The following is a 16846-nucleotide window of genomic DNA, read 5'->3' as shown; positions in this document are numbered from 1 at the left end:
TTTATAAATCTGATCATGTTTTGACTTATACACATTCTGATCACAAGACATATGAAAAGTGTAAAAGCCAGCATGAAGAATAAAAAGTACCGATTTTCTTTGTTTAGAACCACTATGGCCGCCGTTGCTGGGCGATGTGACATCAGACTATTGAATCCAATTATGTGCGTGTATTACGTATTTTTGTACTTATCTTTTATTTTTCTCTTTTTGCTCAGCCATTGACACCATTGCAATGGTTTCGTTCTTGACTGAAGCAAAGTTTGGTCCTCTCCTTACCACCTACAGCAAAATCGTCACATTTGTTAAGACACAATATACATTTTTTCTAATTCAGATCTATTTTGTACATCACAATGATCTTTGATTTATTAATAAGAACAATAAACTTGTTTTGTAAAGAGATTGTTTGAGTTTTAATAAATCAAATTATCTGCTGGGTAAGCCTGCCATTTTGGGAACATACTGAAAAGGGTCGGTAAGGGCAGTGTTAAGCCTGGAAACGTTCCGTGTTCCATATTTTAGTAAATAATAAGATACGTAATTTAATTAATTAAATAATCCATTCATTCATTTTTTAAAAATCCATTATCCAATCCATACGGAAATTGACTGTTCCTGTTAAGAAGTTTGAATATTCATGTTCAACACTTTCAAATTCATTTACTGAAACAAAACGGAAAAAGAAAAAGTAGATAATCAAGAATCTAAAAAAAAAAGTAAAAATAAACGATTTAAAAAAATACATTTCTTTGGAGCCCCCAGTGAGGATTGAACTCACGACCCCTGGTTTACAAGACCAGTGCTCTAACCACTGAGCTATGGAGGCGTACAGTTTTAGAGACTCTCCGTTTTCATTTGAACAGATAAGAAGCAGGCTGAATTTACGATACGATTAGGACGGTGGGCTGTTTCATACAAATTGATTTACGATAATCTTACGTGTTTGATCGAGATGCGTCAAACAGGCGTGTCTTGATAGCTGACTCAGCGTTTTAACGTCCTGTTGATTCTGTTTTCATTTCGTCTTTTTACGTATTCCCGCTGCAGATTTTTGTTTCTTAAATCTTACGCTAAAGATTTTGTGAATGAAAGCTTTTACAGGATAACGTGACACCGGTGGCTCAGTGAGTGGTGTGGTCATCATCATCATTGCCTTTTTCACCCTGGGTCAGGGTATAGGCCACAGACAAACAGTTTCCATCCTTCTCTATCCTGAGCCAACTTTTTTATCTCATTCCAGGTCTTACCACTTCTCTGTATATCAGCTTCTTTAATTCTTCTCCATGTTCCTCGTGGCCTTCCCCTTGATCTTCTGCCCTGAGGGTTCCAGTCCAATACTTTCTTTGTTATAGTTGAGTCATTCTTTCTAAGCGTGTGTCCAATCCACCTCCATCGTCTTCTTCCTATTTCCTCTCCCACTGGTTTCTGCTGTGTTCTTTTCCATACTTCTTCATTTTTTATTCTATCCATCCATTTTATTCTGAGTAGCTTACGCATGCACCTGTTTACGAAAATCTGTACCCTCCTTATACATGCCTGTGATGCGTTCCAAGTTTCACATCCATACAGTAGGACAGACTTCACGTTTGAGTTGAAAAGTCTTAGCTTTAGTCGAAGGGAAATATCTTTAGTTCTCCAAACTCTGTTCAAAGATGTGAATGCAGCCTGTGCCTTTCCTATTCGTGCTTTCACCTCTGCTTCCGTGCCTCCATCCTTGTCAATTATACTTCCGAGATAGCAGAAAGTGTCTATATCTTCGAGTTCCTGATCTTTTACTTTGATCTGCTCCCTTTGACGCGTACCTATCCTCAAGACCTTTGACTTTGCAGGGTGAATTTTTAGACCAATTGATTCCGAGAGGCTGTTTATAATTGTGGTTTTTGCTTGCATCTGGTCCTGGGTGTGGGACAAAAGAGCCAGATCATCTGCAAAATCCAGATCATCCAACTGTGTCCAGGGGGTCCACTGTATCCCATTTCTTCTCCCTTTGGAGGTTTCCTTCATTAGCCAATCAATGGCAAGAATGAACAGGAATGGAGAGAGCAAGCATCCCTGCTTGACACCAGTCTTAATTTCAAAGCTGTCAGTAAGCTGATCTTCATGTACAACCCTGCAACTTGATCCTTCATACATTTCCTTAATGAGGTTTACTATCTTTTCAGGGAGTCCATAATGTGCCAGAATTTTCCACAATGTTTCTCTGTCAATACTGTCGAAAGCCTTCTCGTAATCCAGGAAGTTGACAATAAGAGGAGAGTTCCATTCTATAGACTGTTCCACTATGACTCGCAGAGAGGCAATCTGGTCGGTGGTTGAACGGTTTTTCCGAAAACCTGCCTGTTCGTCCCGCAGTTTAGCATCTGTTGCATTCTTAATTCTCTCTAAAATAATTCGGTTGAAAACCTTTCCTGGGATAGAAAGAAGAGTGATGCCTCGATAATTATTACAATTACTGAGGTCCCCTTTCTTTGGAAGCTTGATAAGATGTCCTTCCTTCCAATCCTTTGGGAATATCCCGTCATTCCAGATTCTCTCAAATAGTGGGTGCAGGGCCTCAGCATTTCTTTCCGCATCAACTTTTAGAGCCTCCGGTGGAATCTGGTCTGGTCCAGCAGCTTTCCCCCTTTTCATCTTATTAATGGCACCCACAATCTCTGCTATCGATGGTGGATCACAGCTAATTGGTAGCTCAATCCTTGCAGGCAAAATTTCTGGCTGGTTGTCTGGTGGTGGTCTGTTCAGAAGGCAGTTGAAATGTTCCCTCCATCGTTCAGATTGAGCCTCTTTTCCAAAAATAGTTTTCCCATCTTTGTCTTTGACTGGTATCTCTGGTTTCCCATATTTTCCAGCAAGTGTCTTGGTAGTTTGATAAAGGATCCTCATGTGTCCTCCAGTTGCTGCTGCTTCTGCTTTCTCTGCAAGTCTGTTCATGAATGCTTCCTTGTCTTTCTTCACAGATCTTTTGACTTCCTTAGCTATGGCTCGATACTGCTCTTGTGCATCCAGTCTTGAAGCCCTTGTTCGGCTTACATTCACTTGTTCCTTCCTTGTTCTCCCCTTTTCAATAAGGTCCAAGGTGGTTGGACTTATCCATTCTTTATGTTCCGATTTCTTTACCCCAATACCTCGTGGCAAGTTGTTATGTAGACTTCCTTGATCTTTGCCCAATGTGACTCTATATCTATGTCCTCCTCGAGCTCAGTAAGAGGTTGGAATCTATTACTCAATTGTAGTTTGAATTCCTCATTCTTGTCCCCATCAAGTCCATTCACCTCGAATTTTTTTCTTGTATGTGATCTGGCCCCATGTTTTCTGAGTCGGAGCTTAAGCTTTGCCAATAGCAGGTGGTGGTCTGATCCAACATCTGCCACTCTCCGTACCGTCACATCTTCCAATGAACATCTGAATCTACGAGAGATACAAAAATGATCAATCTGATTCTCTGTCACACCATCTGGTGAGACCCAAGTTGCTTTGTGGATCCTCTTATGGGGGAACACTGATCCTCCAATCACCAAACTGTTGAATGCACAGAAATTTGCAAATCTCTCACCATTATCGTTCATTTCTCCCATGCCATGACGTCCCATGATACCTTCATAACCTACGTTATCCTGTCCCACTTTTGCATTAGCATCTCCCATCAATATGTTGACGTCTTTCCTTTGCAACTTGTCAATGACTTGTTGTAGCAGACCATAAAATGTATCTTTGTCCTCATCTGTTGCATCGTTTGTTGGGGCATAGATCTGTACAATGTTCATGCTGATCTTCTTACTCCGTGTTGTAAAGGACGCCATGATGATCCTTTCTCCGTGTTGTTCCCATCCTCTCAGTGACTTCTGGGCAAACTTGCTTAGAATTATTCCTACTCCCTGTGTATGAATCCTGTCCCCTCTCCCTGAATATAAAATCTTCTCCCCAGACTTGAGGTGTTTCTGTCCGGATTGTATCCAGTGGGTTTCGCTTACTCCAAGTATATGCAGCCTGTATCTTCTCATCTCAGTCACAACTTGAGAGCTTTTTCCTGTTTCATACATGGTGCGAACGTTCCACGACGCAATTCGAAGCTGCTTGTTTGGCGAAGACGTCATCGGGTCAGCAGAGTCCTTTCGGCTTTGTCTGTTGTCCTTCATAAATTCTGTAATTCCAGAAACTCTTCGGTCGCCCAAGCTTAAAAAAGGATTTGGTTTGTCTGTCTGCGTTTCTGTAACGATTTGAGTTTAACGGAAAGGGGTGTTAACCCTTTGCCAACCCCCAACCTGGAGGACCAGGTGACTCGAAGATGGGAGAATCACACACCATTAGTCGCCTTTTACGACACGCAGGCTTGGCGTTGGGCTATTCTTGACCCTCTCAGTTGAGGAACCCCGGACACCACACGGGGGGGGGGGGGGGGGGGGGGTGTGGTGCCTTGCCTTTTAACATTATCAAGCAATGTTGAGCATTGTCAGTGAGTGGATAGATGACATTAATATCAAATACTCTGGCTCCAGGCGTGTGATCTTGGTAAGGCACTCTATCTATGCACATTATATAAAATAAATAATTAAATTTTCATATAGCGCAATATCCACTAAACGCGCTCAAAGCTTCTTTACAAGAGGTCCATGACCAACAGCAATATTTAACTTATAGGACGGGACATGACGCCTATTAGGCGATATTACATTTTTTTTTCGGACAGAGCCAACGCTGTTAATTAATGGCCACATTCTCATTTGACACCTGAGTACGTTGAGAATATCCAATTCACCAACGGCAAAATACTTATCTGAGAAGGAATTTTTAGTCCAAAACATTCTGGGTTTTTTTGTTTTTTTTTTAAACTATTGAGTGTGTACTTACCTATCCTCTTGGTGATTGATCAACACATAATAAGGCTGATTGAGTGTGTCAGTTTTCATTTAATATTTCCTACAGTCCACACTCATAGCAGCTTACTGTTCATTCTCACTCTAAAGCCCTTTGTGCACGCTTAGTGGATTTTATAATATATTTCAATAATATAATAAAATATGATGTATGAAGTCTGTGACCACAATTGGATTCAGTAGTCTGATGTCACGCCGCCCGGCAACGGCGGCCATCTTGGTTCTAAACAAAGAAAATCATTACTTTTTATTTTTCTTGCTGGCTAGAACTTTTCATATGTCTTGTGACCAGAATGTGTAAAATTCAAAACATGATCAAATTTATGGGGTTTTTTTCCCCTCTGGATACGCTTTTATGCTCGCCGGAGAACTATTTCATACAGGCGTCCGCCATTGTTCCGATAGTTTAGAGCCAGTGTTACTAAGTTACCATGCGTCATTGGGAAGGAAGTGACGTTAGGACTGTTGAAGAGTATTAGCAATAAAAACATCAAATTAATCTCATGAAAAAAGCCTTGAATTTACCTTCTATAACAATAATCGTATCCATAATTGAGAATCCATAATGCCGTACTCTAAACAAACCATATTTAAAAATTTGGCCAGAAAACTCGTCCTTCAAATATCGATCGATTTAAATGGCCCTCATCTTGGCAAAAAACTCTCAAACCTGGGCTTCGCGAAGTCCCAGGTTTGAGAGTTTTTGCCAAGATGAGGGTCATTTAAATCGATCGATATTTGAAGGACGAGTTTTCTGGCCAAATTTTTAAATATGGGTTTTCCAGAGCACGCCATCATACTAATTCCTTTGCTAATAACCAACCAATCATTAGAGGGCCAACTTATGACCCGTCCGTCCACACGCCAATCTGTCGTGTTAGAGCATTTTATAAACTCGAGAATCTATCTAGCGAAATATTCACTAAACGTGCTTCAAAACGCTTTACATACAACGGGGTCTCTAGCCACAGCAACACTTAACATGTAGAATGGGACATGATGCCTCAAAGCGGTATTATGTCGGGATACACTATGTTAGGGAAATTGAATTCATATCCACAGATATCAGACTTGGGTTTACTTTCTCTACGTCATGGTGGAATATAAATACTATTTATTGCTTTGCAAAAACTTCTAAGGTCCAATTTCTCACCATTCTATCTCTAAATTTACATATTTTTGGTTATGAATCATCCCGACATAATACCGTTTTGAGACGGAGGGTCACATATTACAATTTTTTTCCCCGATAGAAACAACTCTGTTAACGGCCTGGTACGAACTATAATTCATTGTACAGTGAATTTATTAGATTGAGAAGGGTGGGAGGGGGGGGGGGAAGGGGGGGGGGGGGGGAGGGGGAATCCCGACATTAAAGGGTTTAAAAGTCGGAACGATTACTGTAAGCCTGTGGATCGTAATTAGTTGTACGTGACAAGGACGTTAGGGTTTAATTAGTCTTTGTCACGGCATCTCACAGGCAACTTTGGACTGATTAACGAATCAATGGCCTTTCTTTAATTAATCGATATTATTATTATTATTATAGAGACTGTCAGTGAGAATGGGTTAATAAAAACGTTCTAATTGGGGCACGTGTTGTGTGTGTTTGTGTGTGTGTGTGTGTGTTTGTGTTTGTGTGTGTGTTTGTGTTTGTGTGTGTGCGTGTGTATATGTGCGTGGGGTGGGTTGTGGGGTGGGTGGGGGGAGGGGTGGTGGGCTGGGGGGTGGGTGGGGGGAGGGGGGGAGTTGTGGGGTGGGTGGGGGGGAGGGGTGGTGGGTTGGGGGGTGGGTGGGGGGGAGGGGGGGGGTGAGTTGTGGCATCATAATGATATAAAAGTACATTTAAATATTAGTGAAACCAATTAGTGTACTCATTCATCTTTTAATATATTTCCGCATGTATTTATTTTTTTTACTAATATATTTATCTGTTTATTTATATATTACTTGTTTTATTCCTTAGTTTCTTAATTAATATTTCTCGTTTATCAATAAAGTTACTCATTATTTTATCTAGTTTTAAAATATATTTCTGTATTCATTCATTATATATTATATATATATATATATATATATATATATATATATATATATATATATATATATTAATTTATCTATTCATCAAGATTATATTTATATCAAACCTGAGACTTCCCCTACATTTTTTATGTGGGAGTTTAGTGTGTGTGTGTGGTGGGGGAGGGGGGGGGGGCGGGGTTGTGTTTATTATTATTGTATATACATGCGTGTGTATGTGTGTGCAGGTGTGTATGTAAAGCGCTTTGAGCACATTTAGTGGATATTGTGCAATATAAAGCTCAATTATGTATGTGTGTGTGTATATGTATGCGTGTATGTGCGTGTGTATGTGCGCGCGCGCGCGCGTGTGTGTGTGTGTGTCACATGACCAGTCCACGTGTGATTGGATATAATAGTTAATTCCAATTCTATTTGGGAGAGAAAGAGAGAGTAAAACGATTGTAAAATGGAGATGAATGGAGATGGGGGTTGTTTATACGGTGTGACATGCAATCACTGTGACACATTAGGGACGGAGCAGCTATGGCGGAAGATAAAACTATGAATGAATGTGTACTTGTATGCATGGTGCAATGTTAGAAACAAACTGAAGGGAATAAAAAAGCATCCCCGGCTATTTGGTCCAGTAGTATGACACTGGCTTTTGGATCGGAAGGTCCTGGGTTCGATCGAGTATGGCTCGGCGCTTAGTTGAGTCCTTGGAGAAGGCTCTTTACTCATAATATTCTCTCAGCGTACTCAGGGTGTAAAATGAGTACCTGGTCGTTAACAGCGTTGTCGTTGTCCGGAAAAAAAGTGTAATATTATCGCCTTACAGGCGTCATGTCTCGTCCTACATGTTAAATGTTGATGTTGGCCAGGGACCCTGACAATATAATCTTACACTGCCCTGAGACGAGATTGGCGGGAGATGTCTCCCAAACCTCGACGAATTTAAAGATTTACTGGAGACTTCCAGTTGGAAATGTAGCCATACTAAAAATGAGCTTTTATATAGTGCAATATCCACTAAACGTGCTCAAAGCGCTTTACAAGGTGTCCCTGACAAACAGCAACACGTAGAACGAGACATTGACGCCTGTTAGGCGACATTACAATTTTTTCCGACATAAACAACGCTATTAACGGCCAGTTACTCATTTTAGACTTGGGTGCCGTACGGCTTTTAACGAAATCGGGCCGAACGAGACACCGAACGCCGAACCCGAACGGATATAGCCGTCTCACGTGACCATGAACGTGATCTGGATAGTGAAGACTCTCAAGCGGTATGCAGCATCGGATCTAAGGTCACGTGATAGAGGATAGCTTGGGTTGCTGTTGGCTTGTGTTAGGGGAGGGGGCAAGGTCAGTGTCATTCAATAGTATATATAATTGTGCATGTGGCGCTCTATACAGAGAGAAAATTATAAATTGATTAGGGGGGGGGGGGGGGGGGGGTGGGTTGACCCACAAACGATCGAGGTGTTGGGCTTCGGGTAGACCATGATACGAAATCAAAGAGAAAAGGCCGCTGGTACTTGGATGGTGGAAATGGTTGGGGTGGTGTGTGGGGGGGGGGGGGGGGGGGGGGGGGAGGGGTAGTGACAATCAGCATGGGATGTATACATTAACATTAATAATATAGGCAATAGATGACCAGGGATGTGTATTGTTTGTATATGTTTGTGTGTGTGTGTGTGTGTGTGTGTGTGCGTGCGCGCGCGTGTGTGTGTGAAAGGGATTACACAAAAACACCTTTCTCTGTAGCTTCCAGATGATTCTCTCTTCTAGGTTCCATGCCTGGTCCAGGCTTCGGATACTGCATGAATTATCTCTCTCCATTCCTCCCTGTCTCTTGCTTTTTCAAACAGCTCTTGGATTGTTAGGTTGGTGAAGCCCTTCAGTTGGTCTATAAGTGTTTTTCTTTGTCTCCCCCGGGCGCGTTTACCAGGTATTTTTCCACAACTTGCCAGGTATTCATTCTTATCTTTCCTTACTATGTGTCCGAAAAAGGATAGTTGTCGATCCACTATTAAGGGCATTAGTTTCCTTTGTTGGTATGTTTGTTTTAGCACTTCTTCGTTCGTTTTGTGTGCAGTATACGATATTCTCTGCATCCTTCTGATTCTCAAGCACCACATTTCAAAAGCTTCAATGTTCTTTTGTGTTTCTGCATTTGTAGTCCAGCTTTCGCATCCGTATAACAAGATTGGCCACACGTAGCACTTCAAGACTCGGAATCTAATCCCGAACGACATCATTTTCAAAATGTTTCCCAGGTCCATGAAGGCCTGTTTGGCTTGAGTTATTCTTGCTCGTATGTCTCGGTTACATCTTCCATCTGTTGTCACTATTGAACCTAGGTATTTAAAACTTTCTACGTTGGTAAGTTGCTCGCCGTGAATTGTTATATTGCAGGTGTTGTTGTTTTCGGGGTTTTTCTGTATTACCATGCATTCCGTTTTGGTGATATTCACTTCCATTCCCTTGGCTTCACTATCTACTACCACTTTGTCAACAATCTTTTGAAGTTGGATTTCTGATGTTGCAATGAGTACCGTATCGTCTGCGTATCTTATATTATTTATGTTGTGACCTCCTACTTTTATTCCCTCCATATTATTTATGCCCCTCATGATTGTTTCTTGGTATAGATTAAACAGATCTGGTGAGGCAACACACCCTTGACGGACTCCTTTCTTAATAGGAATGGAATTTCCTGTAGAGTTTCCGATTTTGATAGATGCCTGCTGGGTGTAGTATAATGTTTGCATGAGTCTGAGGTCTTTCTCATCAGCGCCAAAGGAGTGCAGTTGTTTTAGTATTTCTTCGTGGCGTACTCTATCAAAAGCTTTTTTGTAGTCGACAAAACAGAGGTATAGTGTGGTCTGAACCTGTATAGCTCTTTCACTTAAAACACGGAGGAGGTATATTGCGTTCCTTGTCCCTCTGTCAGGTTGGAATCCATATTGTTCTTCTGCGATTTCGGGGTTAATCTTATTCCTTAGCCTGTTGATAATTATACGCAACAGTATTTTGTTCATGTGGCTTATTAAACTTATAGTTCTAAAATTTTCGCATCTGACTGCACCTGCTTTCTTTGGTATTGCTATGAAAATAGAGTTACAGAAATCTTCTGGAATTTTCCCAGTATTGTATATATTGTTGAATAATATGTGAAGTTCATCAATTGCTAGATCTCCTAGGCTTTTAAATACCTCTACAGATATTTCATCAGGGCCTGTTGCTTTACCATCCCTCATTCGTTCTATGGCATGTTCAATTTCACTTTTGGTGATGTTTGGTCCGCTTAATGGTTCTTTGAATTTCAGTGGTGGTTCATTTCTATTTGGATCATTGTACAGTTCGCCTATGTATTCTACCCATCGGCTTTCTATATGTTGTTCTTCAAATAGCAGTTCCCTTGTTTGTTTTGGATACAACTTCCTGCTGCTTTGCTTTTCCTTTTCCCTGATAGTTCTTTTATTCTTTGGTGAGCTTGTTGGGGGTTGGGATTGTATTCTCTTTCGATTTCGCAGCATTTCCAGTCTAGATAGTTCTCGTGTGCCTCGATGCATTTGGATTTAATGTGGTTGTTCAATGTTTGGTATTCTGCAGACCCTCTGTTGCATTTTCGTCTTTCTTCAAATAGGTTTAGAATTTCATTTGTCATCCATTCCTTTTTGCTGTTTATTTGAGCTATTGGTAAATGCTTTTCTGCAGTTGCTTTGACACACTTTTGGAATATATCAAATTGTTTTTCACATTTTTCGTTATCAGGTTCACTTTGGCTTTGTATCATGAGTGCATTTTCAAATTCTTCTCTCATTTTTGTTTGTATGCCATTGTCTTTGCATAACCTGTAATCCCTCTTTATTCTACCAGCTGTTCTCTGAATAGCTTTAAACTTTATCCTTACTGTACAAACAACTGGGACATGGTCACTGTCTACATCGGCGCCTGGATAGGTCTTGCAATTTAATATGCCATTTCTGAATCTTGATGATACTGCTATAAAGTCTATCTGGTTCCTTGCTCTGTCCCCTGGTTATTGCCATGTCCAGGTTCTTCTTGGGTGTTGTTGAAACCAGGTGTTTGAAATCATTAATTTATTTGTTCTACACCAATCTGCCCAGATGTTTCCTCGTTCATTTCTGTCTCCGAGTCCATGTGGTCCGATTATGTCACCATCTCTGCCTCTGCCAATCTTAGCATTTAGGTCCCCCATTACCATAAGGACTTCTTGTGATTTACACATTCGTTTTGCTTTGTCTAGTGAATTGTAAAACTCTGTCATATCTGCATCTGTCGCCTCTTCTGTTGGTGCATAAACTTGAATAATATTGGTGTCAACTACAGGTCCTCTTAGCTTAACCAGCAAAACTCTGTCTGAGATTGCTACGTGCCCTTTGTAAAATTTGGTTGATTTTTGGTCTAAGATCATCCCTACTCCTTTTTGGAAAGAGGTTCCACCACTCCACATGATCTTATATGTCGTGTTGTTTTCTTGTTTTGACATGGTTCCCTGCTCTTTCCATCTCATCTCTGCCAGGCCAAGAATATTTATTTGGAGCCGTTTCATTTCTTTTAGAATGTTGTTTAGTTTTCCTTTTTGGGCACAGGTCCTGACATTCCATGTCCCAATTTTGGTTTTGTCACATAATTTGTTAAATTTATTTCGCCTAGTAACTGGCTGACGGTTCGGTGTGACCTGACGAACATCACGCTCCCAACCGAGCGAGGCAGCAGTCTTCCGTGAAAACATGCTCCCCTTTACGCTGTCACCGTTTAACTTTTTGGACTTATTCATGCAGTTAACTCGGCAAAGTTACAAGAATGGTTTGCCATTGCCTATTCTTGTCGCCCTCTGCAGTTGGCCAGCTTGACCTGTTACCGTTCGACACCACGAGGAGGTTGCAGTAGGGCTTGATGATGATCTATCTTTGCAGACTTGGCATCATCCATTTGATTACGTATACGATAAATTTGAAAATCACATTGTTTGAATCAGCTAGCAAAAAGGAGAACATTTATCTTTGTTTCACAAAAATAGGTTTAGAAAAATTTTTTCTAGTAGATTGATTTTGAAAAAATATTGCTCAATTTTTTTTAATTTGATGATAGTTTCTTTATTTTCCGGTCGATTTTCTTGATTTATATCTCATTTTTCAATTCTCAATGCGACGAGCACACTGATGTATCTCGTGTGATTCAAAGGCGCTGTTTGTTTTTTTTAAATATATATATATATATATATATATATATATATATATATATATATATATATATATATATATATATGTATATATATATATACATATATATATATATATATATATATATATATATATATATATATATATATATATATATATATATATATATATATATATGCTGAGAGTCCTACCTCACTAATTAATTCCTGAGCGTTGAGACGGTGACGCAACTATTACATACAAGACCTTGCAGTCGAGACGGCAACACTTTTGGGTTACACAACCACTATTTACCCATCGGTCAGCGGTACTCTTTGATGTATACAACACTCACCGCCTTTACGCAAAGCCGCCTGCCCATAAATCAAGAGATGATCTCCTAACTGTTCACAAGCGAACTGTCAAAATGAGCAATCGATGATTGGATAAGAATCTCAAGATCTCATATAATAAGGTAAGTTTTGGAGAGGTGATATCCCCCCACCCGTCATCGGACAGAACTTTCATTGCGTTATATCATATGAGCTCCGCCTCCTCTTTCTATTCCGGAGTGACTAGATTAGACGAGAGGACGCGAGAAAAAAAATGGTCACGTGTTGGGCAAGTCGATCGGTCGGCGAGCTTCGGCGTATAACTATAACTCCGTATTATGTCAGGACATCTCGACATAACACCGGATCGTGATAGCAGCTCACCGTTTTTGGTTTAGAAAAACCCATTTATGTTTTGGAGAAGGCTCTTTACTCACATTCTCCCATCGTACGGTACCCAGGTGTAAAATGAACACCTGGTCGTTAACAGTGTTTGTCTCTGTCGGAAAATATATATTATCACCTAAAAGCATCATGTCTCATCATAAATATTTAGGTGTTGCTGTTGACTTGGAACCCCCTTATAAAACGCTTTGAGCACGTTGAGTGGGTATTGTTCTATATAAATGTTCTAGCTTGTTGGGGGAGTGGAAGGGGGTTGTGGGGGGGGGGGGGGGGTTAATAGATAAAACGACTACACATCCACTCGCAGAAAACCTGACGTGCATTTTTAACTGACAACAAAACAAACAACATAATAATAATAAAGTTTCCAATCTATCATCTGTCTCCGTATCGCTGGTTCGAATTACCCTCGTCCGCCACTTCATGAATATTTCATCAAAGATCTTCCCCAAAGATCAATAACAACCGTATGTTTTTCTAATTAAAGTTTCCTCTAAATACTTTTTTTGTCATCGACCCAGAACTATTGACATCTGTCATGCTTTCCTCTGTCAAACTCTGAAGAATAAAAACCTCTGAAACTTGTTTGCTTGTTTGTTTGTTTGTTTGTTTGTCTTTTCTTTTTGCTTTTTGTTTTGTGTTATTTGTATTGTTTGTTTGTTTGTTTGTCTTTTCTTTTTGCTTTTTGTTTTGTGTTATTTGTATTGTTTGTTTGTTTTGTTTTTTTGTTTTTGTTTGTCTTTTAAGGGTTTTTTTTTTTTTTGTTGTTTTTTTTTTTTTTTGTTTTTTTTTTTTTTGTTTTTTTTTTTTTTTTTTTTGGCCAAAAATCTTTAACTTCAAATAGCGATCGATTAACATAATCCTCAACTTTCCAGAAAATTTAAAACATGAAAGATAATAGAAGTCTCAGGTTTGAGACATTTGACAAGTTGAGGGACATTTTAATCAATCTATATTTTAAGTAAAAAGCAGATAGAAAGTTCCTGGCCAAATATTTTTTTTTTAAACTTGTTATCGAATGGATTTTGTTCTAGTTTGGCAGCATTCATCACATGAGTCTCTGATTGCCTGTGGAGGAGCAAGTCGTGCTTCAATGGTTTTCATGCAACAGACGACACACGGAGCGAGCATCTGTAACTCATTAGTGGCCGGCCTACCGTCTCAAAATGCTATTTTATATATAGATAGTATGCAGATGACGTCACTCAGGTCTTTGTTATTGTTTTTGCCATCCGCGTTTGTGAGTTGTTCTCACTAATTTGTATAACCAGACTATAAAAGTTCATGGTTACACAGAGTTTGTGTGTTGGTCCGTTATACTTCCGGATGGCAATGTTGTGAACTCCTTGGCCATCGCATTCTATCTATATATATCTGAGTGATACTTCAGCTATAGATAGTATGCGCTTGGCTAGAAGCTCATAACATTGCCATCCGGAAGTATAACGGACCAACACATAAAACCGTGTGTATCCATGACGTTTATAGTCAGGTTAATACAGTTCAGTGAGTATTACTCATAAACGCGGATGGCAAAAAACAATAACAAAGGCCTGAGTGACGTCATCTTCGAACTATCTATATATTTATAGATAGTATGCGCTTGGTGAAGAAGCTCATACCATTGAGTGACGTCATATCTTCGAACTATCTGTATATTGAATCTGTTGTCAAAAATGTGACCCAAATAGTGATTTTACGAAAAATAATGAGAAATGCAAACTTCTTATTTTGTGCCGTGTGAGAAATGTATTGGAAATGAAGTCGCATCGCTGACACAGTCTTTCTTGTAAGTTAAGTGACAGGTTTGGACAAAATACTCTTCAACAGTCGTAACGTCACTTCCTTCCTAATGACGCATGGTAACTTTGTAACACTGGCTCTAAACTATCGGAACAATGGCGGACGCCCGTATGAAATATTTCTCCGGCGAGCATAAAAGCGTATCCAGAGGGGAAAAAAGCATAAATTTGATCATGTTTTGACTTTTACACATTATGATCACAAGGCATATGAAAAGTTCTAGCCAGCATGAAGAATAAAAAGGAATGATTTTGGTTGTTTAGAACCAAGATGGCCGCCGTTGCCGGGCAGCGTTACATCAGACTATTGAATCCTATTGAATCTTGTTGTCAATGAGTTAAAAACAATCTAGACTCAATAGTTGGAAATGACACGCAATCTCTTCCGCTGTTGTACTCGGAAAAAGAAAGAACATTTTAATTCATTTTTGGCCAAAAAACATGTCCTTCAAATTATATCGATCGAATGAAATTACTCCCATCTTGTCAAAAACTCTCACACCTGGGACTTCACAGAAGTCTTCGATGAAGTCCCAGGTTTGAGAGTTTTTGCGAGATATGAGTCATTTTGATCGATCGAGAATCGAAGGTTGAGTTTTCTGGCCAAAATTTTAGATGCCTTTTAGTTTGTTTGTTTGTTTGTTTTTATTTATGCTTAAATTATCAATTTATAGTTGTGTTTTATTTGCATTGTAAAGCGCCTCTGAGCACATTGTGGATCTAGGCGCTATATAAATTCATTCATTCATTCATTCATTCATTGTTTGTTGTCTTTTAGATAACGGCAAATCAGTTATTTGTTTTTGTTATGAAATATTGTTATAATAAACATGACAAAGACGTTGGAAGGAGGGGGGGGGGGGGGGGGTAGACTTTCTTTGCGTTTGGCTTCTGTTAAAAAACTATTGAGTACGGTGTTGTCTTTAAAAATGTTCTTGTTAAAAAGACTGACATATACTATATATTGATAGTATGCACTTGGCTAAGAAGTTCACGTCATTGCCATCCGGAAGTGTAACGGACCAACACACAAAACTCGGTGTAACCATGAACGTTTATAGTCCGGAAAATACAGTTAAGTGAGAATTACACATAAACGCGGATGGCAAAAAAAAAAAAACAATAACAAAGAGCTGAGTGACGTCAACTTCGAACTATCTATAAAATGTTTAGTTTTGGCGCATTGCTCCTGTCGTCTTTCTCGAAAATTCGGATGCTCTGTGGATATTCGTCATATTTTTAAACTTTTGATGGAATAATTCTAGTTTTGAGTTTTATATTATAAGAGTTTAGTTTTTGTTGCAAGATTAAATAAAATATATGACCTTCGGTCTCAAAACGGCATTATGTCCAGATGGATCTGATCCCATTGGAAAGGGCTTTGAGCACATGAAGTGGATAATGCGCTGTACTCTAAATGCTCAGGATAAAGTTAAACTCACCCAATCCTATAGATTTTTTCCACTTTTCAAAGTTGGAAAAATATGTATTAAAAATGAGCATGTGCATATAAAGTTTTATTCAACTATCATTAACATGTAAAGCTTAAAACCATTAGCTTTGATACTACGCCTATAATTTGTCTCAGAAAAAATGGAATAAATAGGCATGGGGTAAAAGTAACCCGGATAAACAAGGGATTTAGTCGGTGTTAGGGTTGAGTGAGTTAATCTGATACATAATATTCCACGCCAAATTCCATCTGTGCTGTGTTGTGACGCCATGCAACATGACGCTAAAATAGGCGAAGTAGACAGGAATTTTGTTGTTAATAATTATAATTGTATTATGTACCTTGCAGTATATTATAAGAGGCTGTGTCATAGCATGCAAGACTTGTGAGCTCATGTGACGGATGGTATTCGAGCCTTGTTTCAGAATTTAATTTAAAAATGGAAAATGGGTGTAATAAATCGAAGACAGATAGACAGACAGACAGACGTCCAATGGAAGAGCAGCACAGCTGTAGATGATGACTGCGTTTGGACATTTCCTTTTAGGGATGGGATGATGTGTGTCCATTGTTCAGCTGTTGAGCTTTCCTGTTTATCAGTTAACTGCCGTCTGGAAATATCGGTTTTGTATTTAACAATTTGGCCAGAAAACTCTTCCTTCGTCGTATTCTGAAAAAAAAAAACAACAACAAAACAACACATATTTAAAAATTTGGTCAAAAAACTCATCCTTCAAATATCGATCGATTTAAACGA

At 39.4% G+C, this 16846-nt stretch overlaps 1 non-coding gene across 1 annotated transcript; it reads right to left on the bottom strand.

The window, feature by feature from the left end:
• Positions 1-756: 756 nt before the first annotated feature.
• Trnat-ugu (transfer RNA threonine (anticodon UGU)) lies at positions 757-829 on the bottom strand. Its single transcript has one exon. It is a non-coding gene; the product is annotated as a tRNA-Thr (tRNA).
• Between the last annotated feature and the right edge of the window lie 16017 nt (positions 830-16846).

Source organism: Berghia stephanieae, unplaced genomic scaffold, assembly GCF_034508935.2.
Source record: "Berghia stephanieae isolate SIO BIC M18660-M18661 unplaced genomic scaffold, UCSD_Bste_1.3 scaffold791, whole genome shotgun sequence".
Classification (NCBI taxonomy): Eukaryota; Metazoa; Mollusca; class Gastropoda; order Nudibranchia; family Aeolidiidae; genus Berghia; species Berghia stephanieae.
Note: the sequence above shows the minus strand (reverse complement) of the source record. Positions and strands in the feature narration are given on the sequence as shown.